Source organism: Portunus trituberculatus, chromosome 37, assembly GCF_017591435.1.
Source record: "Portunus trituberculatus isolate SZX2019 chromosome 37, ASM1759143v1, whole genome shotgun sequence".
In the NCBI taxonomy this organism is placed as follows: Eukaryota; Metazoa; Arthropoda; class Malacostraca; order Decapoda; family Portunidae; genus Portunus; species Portunus trituberculatus.
Genome location: NC_059291.1, coordinates 14,747,939 through 14,759,983, shown reverse-complemented (window position 1 = coordinate 14,759,983; position 12,045 = coordinate 14,747,939). Strand labels below are relative to the sequence as shown.

Sequence of the window (12,045 nt, the reverse complement as noted above, 5' to 3'; positions counted from 1 at the left end):
GGTGGTGGTGGTGGTGATGGGTAATGATGGCTGCTAATGAGGCAAATGCATCAAATCAGGAACATGATGGATGAGAAAATCAAACGTTGAATAAAAAAAAAAAAAGAACATTCAATCTTAACATATTATTTCATTCGATATCAGATGGTGTACTGTTTCATCAATATTTAGTGTACTTTCGCTATTTTTCGTTGATTATTATTTAGTTACCTGCACTCATTATTAGCAGTACCAAAGATAACTGAAAAACAAAAGACTGCGTAAGAAGGAAAATCAATCACTATCTACATATTGCTTTATTTCAATTACTACCACTTGCTATACTTCCTCTGACTCATTGATTTACGTTTATTTAACTTTCACACATCACGAGCAAAAAAGAATAATAATGATGATAAAAAAAAAGGATCATGATGTTAATTACAAAAAAAAAGGATGAAAACAAAAAGAGTCAGCCAGCTTGGTCATGTGGGGCGAAAACCAAAACTATACATTAACATATAAGTAATAAAGAAATGCTGCAGGAAGTCATCAGGCCTACACATGGTAATCTCTGTATGAAACATCACATACCTGCCTATCCCAACCTATCATCTTTATCCCTGAATTGATCTAACCTTCATTTAAAGCTTCCTCATAACTCGGCATCAATAACTTGATTACCGAGTCAATTCTATTCAGCTATCATCTACAATGCAAAACTCGTGTCAGGTGAGATGAGGTGAGCAATGTGTGTGTGTGTGTGTGTGTGTGTGTGTGTGTGTGTGTGTGTGTGTGTGTGTGTGTGTGTGTGTGTGTGTATGTGTGTTACTAGATCAGAACTAGTAGAACGGGACAATCATGGAAGGGTGACTTGGAAAGAATTCATGCAAACCGGATCAACCTCCTTTAAAATACATTACCAGAGAGAGAGAGAGAGAGAGAGAGAGAGAGAGAGAGAGCTGCATATTGTGCTGTTCGACGCATTCAATTAGAAGTCGTTCTCGATAATTAATAGAATAAAATAATACACAGATGCAATCAGTGTATAATTCAGTATATAATCATAATCTCCCTCTCTCTCTCTCTCTCTCTCTCTCTCTCTCTCTCTCTCTCTCTCTCTCTCTCTCTCTCTCTCTCTCACACACACACACACACACACACACACAGAGAGAGAGAGAGAGAGAGAGAGAGAGAGAGAGACAAACAAAGTAAAACAAACCTGGAGAAAGAAAACAGACAGATACACAAATACAGAAAGATGCAAATGTACAGACAAATAAAGACACATGGAATAAAAATGGAGTGACACACAGGTAAATGTTAAAGGCACACAGATACGTCAACAGTGACAAAAATCTTAGAGAACACGAGGCCACAATATAAAACTACCCTCCTTTCACTAACCACTCGCATCAAGCCTGAAATAAGAACAAAAATAAAGAAGACTGCAAAGGCACCAGTTGAGGGTCATACGGCAATTTCTGAGCATTTTTTTTTTTTTTTTACCGTTTGTCATCCCTTCACATAAATCTATCCGCCTTTCTACTGAGACTCATGTATTGTAGACTTACCATGTTCCCGCTACGATTGCTCCTCTCACAAAACACAACTTGTGAACCAAATTAGTTAAGGAACATGGAAGCAAAAGACGAGAACACCAATACACTCCCATCATTTCACAGCAACATTAGGTAATTCAAGAACAAAAAAAAAAATAAAAAAATAAACTGCATAAAAAAACATAATTATTTCACAGTAACATTAGGAAATTGGAGAGCAATACATATATTTCCCAGCAAAAAAGAAAACAAGATATTATTCCGCACTAACATTAGGAAATTAAACACAAGATGCAAATTACATATCAAAAAATAAATACAAAAAAAAATGAAGTCCACACACCAACATTTCCATTTTCTAACGCATCCGGAAGATAAACCAATGGGAAGAATAAAGGCAGCGAGCCATTTACAACACAGCCACTGGAACCTGCATGCACCTGCCTCTGTTCCCGCCACCACCAACACCACCAACACCACCACCACCACCAACACCACCGTCGCTTACATTGTAGATTCAAACGAGAGAGAGAGAGAGAGAGAGAGAGAGAGAGAGAGAGAGAGAGAGAGAGAGAGTGTTTTGCTTGGACGATTAAAAAAAGGACGGTATAAAAAAAGGAAGGGGAGGATGCGACTCGTTGGCTTAACCCAGAGTCTCCCCAATTTCCCTTAATCAGGCGGAACGATTCATTGCAATTAGTGTTTGTTTATGTGCACGCGGCTGGTTCTCCCTCCCTCCTCCTCTTCCTCACCTCTCCTCCCCTTCTCTGTGCCTTCCCCTTCTTTCCCCTCCCTCCGCACTCCCCTCCCGTGGCCACTCTTCCCTCCCATTTGTACCAATACTCCGCCAATCCAGACGAGCAACGGTGCAGGCTATTCTCTCTCTCTCTCTCTCTCTCTCTCTCTCTCTCTCTCTCTCTCTCTCTCTCTCTCTCTCTCTCTCTCTCTCTCTCTCTCTGAGAGTGTGGATGTGGGTGTATGTGTGTGCGTCGATCATCTTAACACACACACACACACACACTGAACAATAAAACAAAGCACACTAAGAAGAAAGGTTCGTTTACAAAGGCACTTTTCTCAACAACTTTACGCTTCCACCGAGTTACGAGAACCGTAACACACACACACACACACACACACACACACACACACACACACACACACACACACACAGACGCAAATGCAAACGCACAAATACTCGGGTAAAATTAGCAAAACTCATACCAAAGAGAGGGAAAGGAAGGGAAAAATCGCCTTTGTAAACGCACCATTAACATGTTCTGATGGCGTTTGCCCGCGGAGAGCGATCAAAACGAAAAGTGTGCACGAAAAAAGGTGTCAAATTAGAACTTCTGTGTGTGTGTGTGTGTGTGTGTGTGTGTGTGTGTGTGTGTGTGTGTGTGTGTGTGTGTGTGTGTGTGTGTGTGTGTGTGTGTGTGTGTGTGTGTGTGTGAATCTCATAGAGGGACCTTGTTGTGTTTTGAGTTTTCGATTTAAGAAAGGAAAGAGGGAAACGGAAGAATATAGGAAGAAATATAGGGGAGGGAGATGGAAAGGATAATGGAAGGAAGAGTGACAACAAGGGTGGATGGAGGGAAGGAAGGAAGAACTGAAAAAAAATGGTAGATAGAGAGGAAGTGTAAAAGATAATGAGCAAAGACGGAATGAAGAAAGAAATGGACACTAAACTGAAAGAAAGAAAAATAGGAAAAAGTAATGAGGAAGAACGTGAAAATGAAAGAAGGAAATGAGTGAAAGATGAAAATATAAAAGAGACAATAGGAAGAAGTATATGACAAAGTAAATAAGAAACAAACGAAGGAAACAAAGAAGGATGGAAGGAAGGAAGGAAAGAAGGAAGGAAGGAAGGGAGAACAAACAGAGCAAGCGATCAGTCTCATCCTAGTAACTGTGAACGGATTAATATTCAGCAAACGGATTTATAAGCGATCATAGAGGGATTGTATGGGGATTTCACTTAGTAATTACTCAAAGAGGTGAAACTGAAAGGAACCAGGAAGGGAGAAGGACGTGTCACCAGCAATCCACCAAGCCAGCCAACCAACCAGCCAGACACCAGACACCCGTACCCTTCCTCGTCGGTCTGCAAAATTCTGGGAACGAGAGGAAGGTCTTAATGGATCAGTTCCTGCCAAACACGAAAGGATCAAGCTACCAGTAATTATGCAGACGAAGAGTAAGCCTGAACTGTGACTCCTGGATTGATAGGCTCAGTTTCCATTATGTAAGTCTGGCTCACTACGGCATGAATTTGATGGTGAACGAATATTAGATAGTTATTTTGCAGTTACATACACACTAACACACACACACACACACACCCGGTAGCTCAGTGGTTAGAGCGCTGGCTTCACAAGCCAGAGGACCGGGGTTCGATTCCCCGGCCGGGTGGAGATATTTGGGTGTGTCTCCTTTCACGTGTAGCCCCTGTTCACCTAGCAGTGAGTAGGTACGGGATGTAAATCGAGGAGCTGTGACCTTGTTGTCCCGGTGTGTGGTGTGTGCCTGGTCTCAGGCTTATCCGAAGATCGGAAATAATGAGCTCTGAGCTCGTTCCGTAGGGTAACATCTGGCTGTCTCGTCAGAGACTGCAGCAGATCAAACAGTGAAACACACACACACACACACACACACACACACACACACACACACACGTTTCGCTAGTGAATGACCCCTGTAGAAAACTAAAGAAATAAAAAGGATGAGAAATAGTTATAGTCTGTGTACATAAAGAGCGGCAGTAAAGTAAATTGATGGGAAATGTTTCACGACAATAATTATCCTCAGATTTAGCGAATTCCCGCTATAGAATGTGAAGGAAAAAATTATGATAAATCATGATAGGATACATGTGTGAAAATAGGTACAGGCACAATCAGATATACAAGAGAGATATTAGGACACATCCTCAAATCATGGATATATAACCGTTTTCCTACGTTCTTCAAGGTATGGTGTCTTCATTGGGGCTTTTCTTTCCACCAATTTTGTTGCATTCTAATATAACATTAAAATACACACAAAGTAATCCAGAGGAGGCAACATTTCATTATAAATCCACTTAAGTAGATATTCAATCAAACTGTAAAGAGGAGGAATAGGATGCAGAGAATGAGTGAGACAGAAAAGCATGTTACATCAGCTAGGAAACTAGAAAAGTGACGGAAAACAGCCAGCAATTACAAGGCAATCAGGCACATCAATAGCTCAAGAAACCTTTGACGTGCAAATACTGACAAGCACAATGATTATACCCTGCCCGGTGATGCAACTGACGGCGGCACACGAGAGGACATGAACCTGCGCCTCACCTGTTGACTTCGCTCTCGTCTCGCCTTCCCCAGCGAGTAGCGAAACAAAGGTGATGAGAGTTTTTGTGAGTACAGAGAGTTTCCACGCGTTTCGCAAGTTCCGCGTGATAAATGATAGTGCGTGGAAATTAAGCTTGTAGTGATAGATAGCGAGCGAGTGAGTGTGTGTGTGTGTGTGTGTGTGTGTGTGTGTGTGTGTGTGTGTGTGTGTGTGTGTGTGTGTGTGTGTGTGTGTGTGTGTGTGTGTGTGTGGTGTGTGGTGTGTGTGTGTGTGTGTGTGTGTGTGTGTGTGTGTGTGTGTGTGTGTGTGTGTGTGTGTGTGTGTGTGTGTGTGTGTGTGTGTGTGTGTGTGTGTGTGTGTGTGTGTGTGTGTGTGTGTGTGTGTGTGTGTGTGTTTGCGTGTTTTGCTTGTTTATTGCTGCGTACTATCCAGACCAATACCATGTTTCGAAAACGCTTAAAGGCTTTGCAACGATTCACGGACCTACCAATTTATTACTACTTTTTCTTCTCTTTTTCCTCACCCACCTCCACCTGGCGAGAAATTAATAGCGTGAGACACCGAGGCACACTACAATTAGATCCCGCTAAGCATTCTTTATGTAACGAGGATAGGGCTGGCCTGGCGGTGAATCAATCCGGCACCGCAGTGAGCACAGAGTCACTGCCGCCAGGAGCCACAGAGCCAGAGAGCCAGACAGCAGCTATGTCAGTGAACCGCTTCGTTTGCTTTATCTGCTTTACTTTTCCGCGTCCGTGTGATTACTAGCAATGCTCTCTCTCTCTCTCTCTCTCTCTCTCTCTCTCTCTCTCTCTCTCTCTCTCTCTCTCTCTCTCTCTCTCATCTACAAAAGGAAAGACGAAAATACAAGCAAAAAAGAATGACAAGGACAAAAAGGAAAGCAGTCCCCGTCATACAAAATAACAAAGGTATCAAAGGAAAACAGTGTAAAATATATGAAGGCTTTCCGAGCAGATGAAAAAGAACCGACAAAAGAGGCATAATTCAGAGCCTCATTCGTCTCCCTCACGCGTCTCAGGGAAGGAATGGAAGGGAAGAAAAAAAAAAGGACTAATTATCTTTGCAATGGTCGTCTTTGTGTCCGCCTTTAATCTATTACCTGTTATTCTACAGTAATTGTTTGCTCGTTTTTTTTTTCTTTTCTGTCCATTTATTTCTTCATTTCTTGTATCACCGATCTCTCTCTCTCTCTCTCTCTCTCTCTCTCTCTCTCTCTCTCTCTCTCTCTCTCTCTCTCTCTCTCTCTCTCTCTCTCTGTCTGTCTATCTGTCTCCTTGTCTGTCTGCCTGTGTTCCATCTCCATGTGCAATTTAAAAAGATGACAAGAATCTAATGAAACGCTGCCAAGAGAAATAGATTAGCACGTGCAATAAAACACATAAAGAATGTTCACAAAAAATTCATTAATTGCTCCAGATCTATTGAAACACACTCGGACAAACGGAAAAAAAAAAATAGGTAAATGAAATAAATAACAAATAAAAAGATAATATTTTCAAGTCACACATATATTCCAGGTGACGTGCAGGTAGCCGGACAGGTAGGCGGGTGGGCGGGTTGGTAGAATCAGTCACGCAGCAAATGCACATATAAAACAATGGAAAATAATGGGCAATTAACAAAATATTCCGCGTCAGAGCCAGAAAAATGAAATATATACATACACACTGCTCCAGCTCAATGTGATAATTAAAAGGGCAACGAGAGAGAGAGAGAGAGAGAGAGAGAGAGAGAGAGAGAGAGAGAGAGAAAATGACTTGCTTTATCAATACCTAAGCGCGTGATGGAAATATACGCCTGTGTGTGAGTTGATGGAGCACAATTTTATGCAGGATTCTGAGGCTTAATGCCGACCTAATGACTGCCTGTCATTATGGCGTCAATATGGCGTCAATTTAGCCTCAAATCGAGATCGTACTAATTTCCGGTCTGTCTGAATGTGAGATGCCCGTTTCATCTCACTTTTTTTCCTGTTTTTGTTATGTGTGTTTACTCAGGGAAGGGTGGTGAGAGAACACAAGCAGAGGAGAGTGTAATGGGGACTGCACAGGAGAGGAATAGAGAAGGAGGGAGGTTAGGAAGGGAAGGAAGGAGGAGGGAAGGAGAGAGGAAATGAGAGAAGGAAGGAAGGAGCTCTTCTTTATCTAATTTTTCTATTCAATTCCATCTAGTTTTCCTTTTCTTTATTGTATGGTATCGTCTCTCCTCCAACCAGCATGTTATGGAAAAACCGATAGGTGGCGAGGAGCTTTTACTGTAGTTTTAGTTTTTTCACACTGGTAAATAAGACCTGTAGTTGTAATTAACGTATTTATAAGTGAAGAAACATCATTCTGCGTGTGCTTCCTTGGTACTACTCACTCTCCTCCTCTTTCCCGACTCTCCTCCTCCTTCCCGAACTCTTCTTCTCATCCTCCTACAGCTCCTTCTCCTCTTATCGTAATCTAAAGTTTCCACCTCTGCGTCTCTTATCTCTCCCCCACTAGTACTATCTTAACTTCCATCATTCTTCTGCCTCATTCTTCTTCCGGTTGCATTCCTCTCCGCCTTCCTCCATTCTTTCCGTTCCTCGCCATCTCAACTTTCTAACCTCTTAAATCTTTTCCTCTAATTACTAATCACGTTTCTTTTCTCTCCACTGTCTCCTTCATCTCTCCTGCATCCCTTTCTTCCTTCCTTTTCTCCCTCTTCTCTCTCTTGCTTCCCTCTTTCATTCATTTCACTATTTTATTTTCAGTTTCTCTCTGTTATATATCAAGTTGTTTCAATCCTTACCCTCTTTTCTTTTTGTGTATTCCTTTGTATCATCTCAACTTCGTAATCTCTCTCACTTTCTCTCTCTCTCTCTTACATCTTATTCCTTCATTCCTCACCATACTTTCTACATTCTAAACTTCCTCCTCTTACATTTTGAGTTCATCCATTTATCACCCTCCTTCTCTCCAGAGCATTCTTTTGTGTTCTCTACATCCCGTTTCCTTTTTTCCTTCCCTCTGCTTTTCCTTCCCTTCTCCAATGCTTTTCTTTCCTCCTCTATCCCATCTCTAATGCACTGCTTTCTCCCCTTTCGTCATTTTCTTCCCTTCCTTAACCTCTTTCTCATCCCACTCTCAGCACCAGGTAGGCCCCCAAGTACATCATCTTTACAACTTGATGAGGATGCACTTAAGTCTCCGTTTTTGTCGTCACTCACACTTAGCGGGAAAGAGGCGCCCTCCAGGTCTCCATCTCTTCACTTCTCTCGGGTCCTTATTATGCTGTGGAGGTGTAAGAGAGGTGGAGGACGCACGAGGGATGAATCTGTATGTGTGACTCAACTTCTGTCTCTCTGCTTGGGTTTGTTCCATAGAGAGAGAGAGAGAGAGAGAGAGAGAGAGAGAATTTCTTCATCCATCACGTCTTCACACACCCATCACCTCTTTAACGCCACTCGAGGGATCCCAGAACAGAATGTAAATCTGGGAGACAATTAGCACAAGAGAAGCTGCTCGGAGCCTCTGCCTTGCTGGAGAGATTCTCGTCATTAGGTAAAGGAGGCTCTCTCTCTCTCTCTCTCTCTCTCTCTCTCTCTCTCTCTCTCTCTCTCTCTCTCTCTCTCTCTCTCTCTCTCTCTGTGTGTGTGTGTGTGTGTGTGTGTGTGTGTGTGTGTGTGTGTGTGTGTGTGTTCTGATTTGCTGTCTCGTTTGTATTTTTTTTTTTTTTTTTGTTTGGTTGGTTGGTTTGTTCGTTGGATGTTTGTTTTTTGTTTGTTTATCTGCTATTCTGAATGTTTTTTCGTGCTTTCCTTTTTTTTTTTTTTTTTGCTCTTGTTTTGATTGTTTGATTGTTCGGTTGGTGGTGGTTGTTGGTGATATTATTCAAGTTCATAACAATACTGTAGTTGCTGTTGTCATTGGCGGTTGTGGTGTTGGTGATGGTGGTGATGGTGAGAGCAACAACTGACACATCATTACTCGTTACTGGCTATTTGGCATGTCCTTTTGTAGTAACAGGACGGCATAATGAAGGAAATAACACGTAGCAAACATGACAGTATTTGTAGCAACGGCAGAACAGAGACAACACGGGCAGGCAACCATGGCAACTCGACACACAACGTTAATGACACGACGCTGCACAAACCTTTCAATACGAAGATCACAGTCACTGCATATGGAAAAAGAACATTGCATTGTACTTCATTGAGGCGAGGTAACTGTAAGGAGGCTGTGAAGGGGCTGAGAGGAAACTAATGGGCTGTTTTGTAACTAACAGGAGATTGAGACAGCTGGGAAAAGGCTAAGATGGACAGTGATGGGGCTGGAAGGAGAATGAGAATGGCTGAGATAAGGCTAAGAGGAGGACTGTGAGGGAGCTGAAAGGAAAATAAGAGGAGGCTAGAATTGGCTGGAAGGGAACTGTGTAAGAGAGATTGAAAGGGTGTTAGAAGATTGAGAGAGGTCTGAAACAGAACTATCTCGTGCCTGTGTCGGTAAAGGCTTATTCGAATCTTGGCGGATTCGGACCTGGCTGATTTTGTCCATTTTATGGCTAATTCAGATTGATTCGAATTTTCATTTGATGGCTGATTCGGACCTTTCATTGGCTTATTCGGACCGTATTAAAAAAAGAAGTTAAAATAAACTAAACAAGTAATGCAATGAAAGTTTCAAATGAATATTCCATGTATAGTAATAGCAAAATAATTGTTTGAAATTAAGTAGCTGAAAGAATTAAATATATCACCTAAAACTTAAGACTACAAATAATTAAATTGCTAGAATAATTCATACATATCATTTAAAACTTAAAACTACAATTAAAATTCACATTTTCTAGAATAATTTCAAATATTTCGTGTAAAATATACAACTAGAAAGGTAAAAATTGCATAAAGAAAAATTTTTAGTAAGCATTCCATTTACACCGGGGCATATAGAGCTGAATTTTTTTTTTTTTTTTTCAGAGTCCGACTTGTTATTTTCTTCTCACTGTAACTCTCTCATGGGGTGCCCTTCTACCTTCTCAGTCAGTTTTTTTTTTCTGATATCTTTTTAATTTAGCTTATTTTACTAGTTTTACTTAATGTGGTATGTTATGTGCCTCAGAGTACAATAAAAATATTAATAAATAAAATGGGAGGTTAACCTTTTTGTTTCTTCTGTTCAGCCTAAGATCCACCCTTCCACATCATTATTTGTCATAATAGTACGCCCAAACACCGACCAGTTCTCGGTTTTTCACATTACTTTGCAACCAAGTTTGGTCAACATAATCCATAGATTCCCTAACAGGCTTGATTACACCAACCTTGCCGGAAAGTTCATTAAATATTTTCTAACATTTTCGTGAGATAAAAATGGTAACGCAAATACTTTCTTTATCAATTTGTACATGCTATCCCTTTTACAGCAGAAGTCTGAAGCCCTGATTCCTGCAATTTTCTCCATAGTGCTTGACCGAAATGGAATGCAATTCCATGAATGATAGGATCACAAAACAAAGACCTACCTCGAAGTGAATTACAAACGATGACACATTGGATGCTGCTGGTAAAAGGTCAAGAATATCATTAAGAACTGTTTTGTAATCCTTAGATTTATACCAGACATCATAAGAAAACAGAAGGAATGTTGTTTCATCAATCATCACTATTTATGAAACAATAATGGAAAGTAATTGATGAAATGAAGGTTTAACAAATTTCAACTGACAGATTACGGGTTGTCTATCACATATGAGTGTTTCCTCATGAACTGCGAAACAGTGAAAAAAGGTCTGAATCAGCCACAACATGGGTTAGAATCAGCCACAACATGTGTCCAAATCGGCTACAACGTGGATCCGAATCAGCCATGACGTGGGTCTGAATCTGATCCGAATGACCCAGGGTCCGAATAAGCCTGCATCTTCTTGTGTCTCGGTCGTACATGTCTCCTCACCACTGGCACACCCTCAACGCGCAGTCACTGGACACGAGCCAGGATAATAGACGGAGAGTAACGTGAGTAGCCTGAGTGGCCTAAGTAGCTTACAAACCTTGCACCGGCTTGACTGTCGCCACTGCCGCCTCTCTCCAGCCCAGTGTGAGAGTGGTGTGCTAATGAAGGGCAGATCCTCATGTTGGGTTCACGTTCCGTGCCTGGTGGTGGGAAAGATGACACAAGATTCAAGCTAATTAGAAGAGGAAACTCAAAATGTCTTTGTCTTATATGAAGGATTTGTGATATAAAAAGACACAACATTTTATAAAATACTATTTTTTCAGCTTAACTCGTGAAGAAAAAAAATTATATGGAGGATTTCAAATAAATCACACAAAATTGGATCCAAATAAAAATGTAATGTGCTCACCAGGGCTCGAACCTGGGACCTTCTGTGTGTTAGACAGACGTGATAGCCACTACACCATGAGCACTTGGAACAATGGCGGAGGAGGAGGAAAAGAAAACAAGAGGAGGGAAAGGAAAAAAGGAGGAGGAGGAGGAGGAGGAGGAGGAGGAGGAGGAGGAGGAGGAGAAGGAGGAGGAAGACAAAACATTAACATGAGTATCTCTCTCTCTCTCTCTCTCTCTCTCTCTCTCTCTCTCTCTCTCTGGGAAGGGAAGCCCGTCTCGAGGCAGGAGTCTCGCCGACTCTTGAATCCCTCCTTTTGAAGTTACTCAAGTTGAGGTGAGACTAACTGACGCATCCTCTTCCTCCTCCTCCTCCTCCTCATACTCCTGCTCCTCCCCCTTCACCACAGCTACATTCACCTCCTATTCTTATTGCTGCTTCCTGTTCTTCTTTTCCTCCTTTCTTCTTTTTTTACTTTTCTTCTTTTTCGTCTTGATCTTGTTCAGCTTTTCTTTTATCATTATTCGAATCACTCTCATAGTCTATGCTACTATTTACGTTTTCTTCTTCCTTCTCGTCCATCTCCTTTTTTATCCTCACTCTCGTTCTCAACATATTTCGTTCACTTCTTCGTATTTCTAGTTTTTTTTATATTGTTTTTTTTTTCTTTTTACATGTAATCATATCTATCTCATCTCCTTTTCTTCATATTTTCAAAAATTTGTCAACATTCTATTTCCATATCACCTTCATCTTACATTAACATTCTATCTACTAATTCAGTACCTCATCCTTCTTATTTTCATTTGCTATTTTCTTTCCTCCTTATAATTTA

The 12,045-nt window shown here is 41.2% G+C and overlaps 1 non-coding gene across 1 annotated transcript; it reads right to left on the bottom strand.

Moving 5' to 3' along the window:
- Positions 1-11,219: 11,219 nt before the first annotated feature.
- Positions 11,220-11,292, bottom strand: Trnav-aac. The gene has a single exon. It is a non-coding gene; the product is annotated as a tRNA-Val (tRNA).
- Positions 11,293-12,045: the final 753 nt, after the last annotated feature.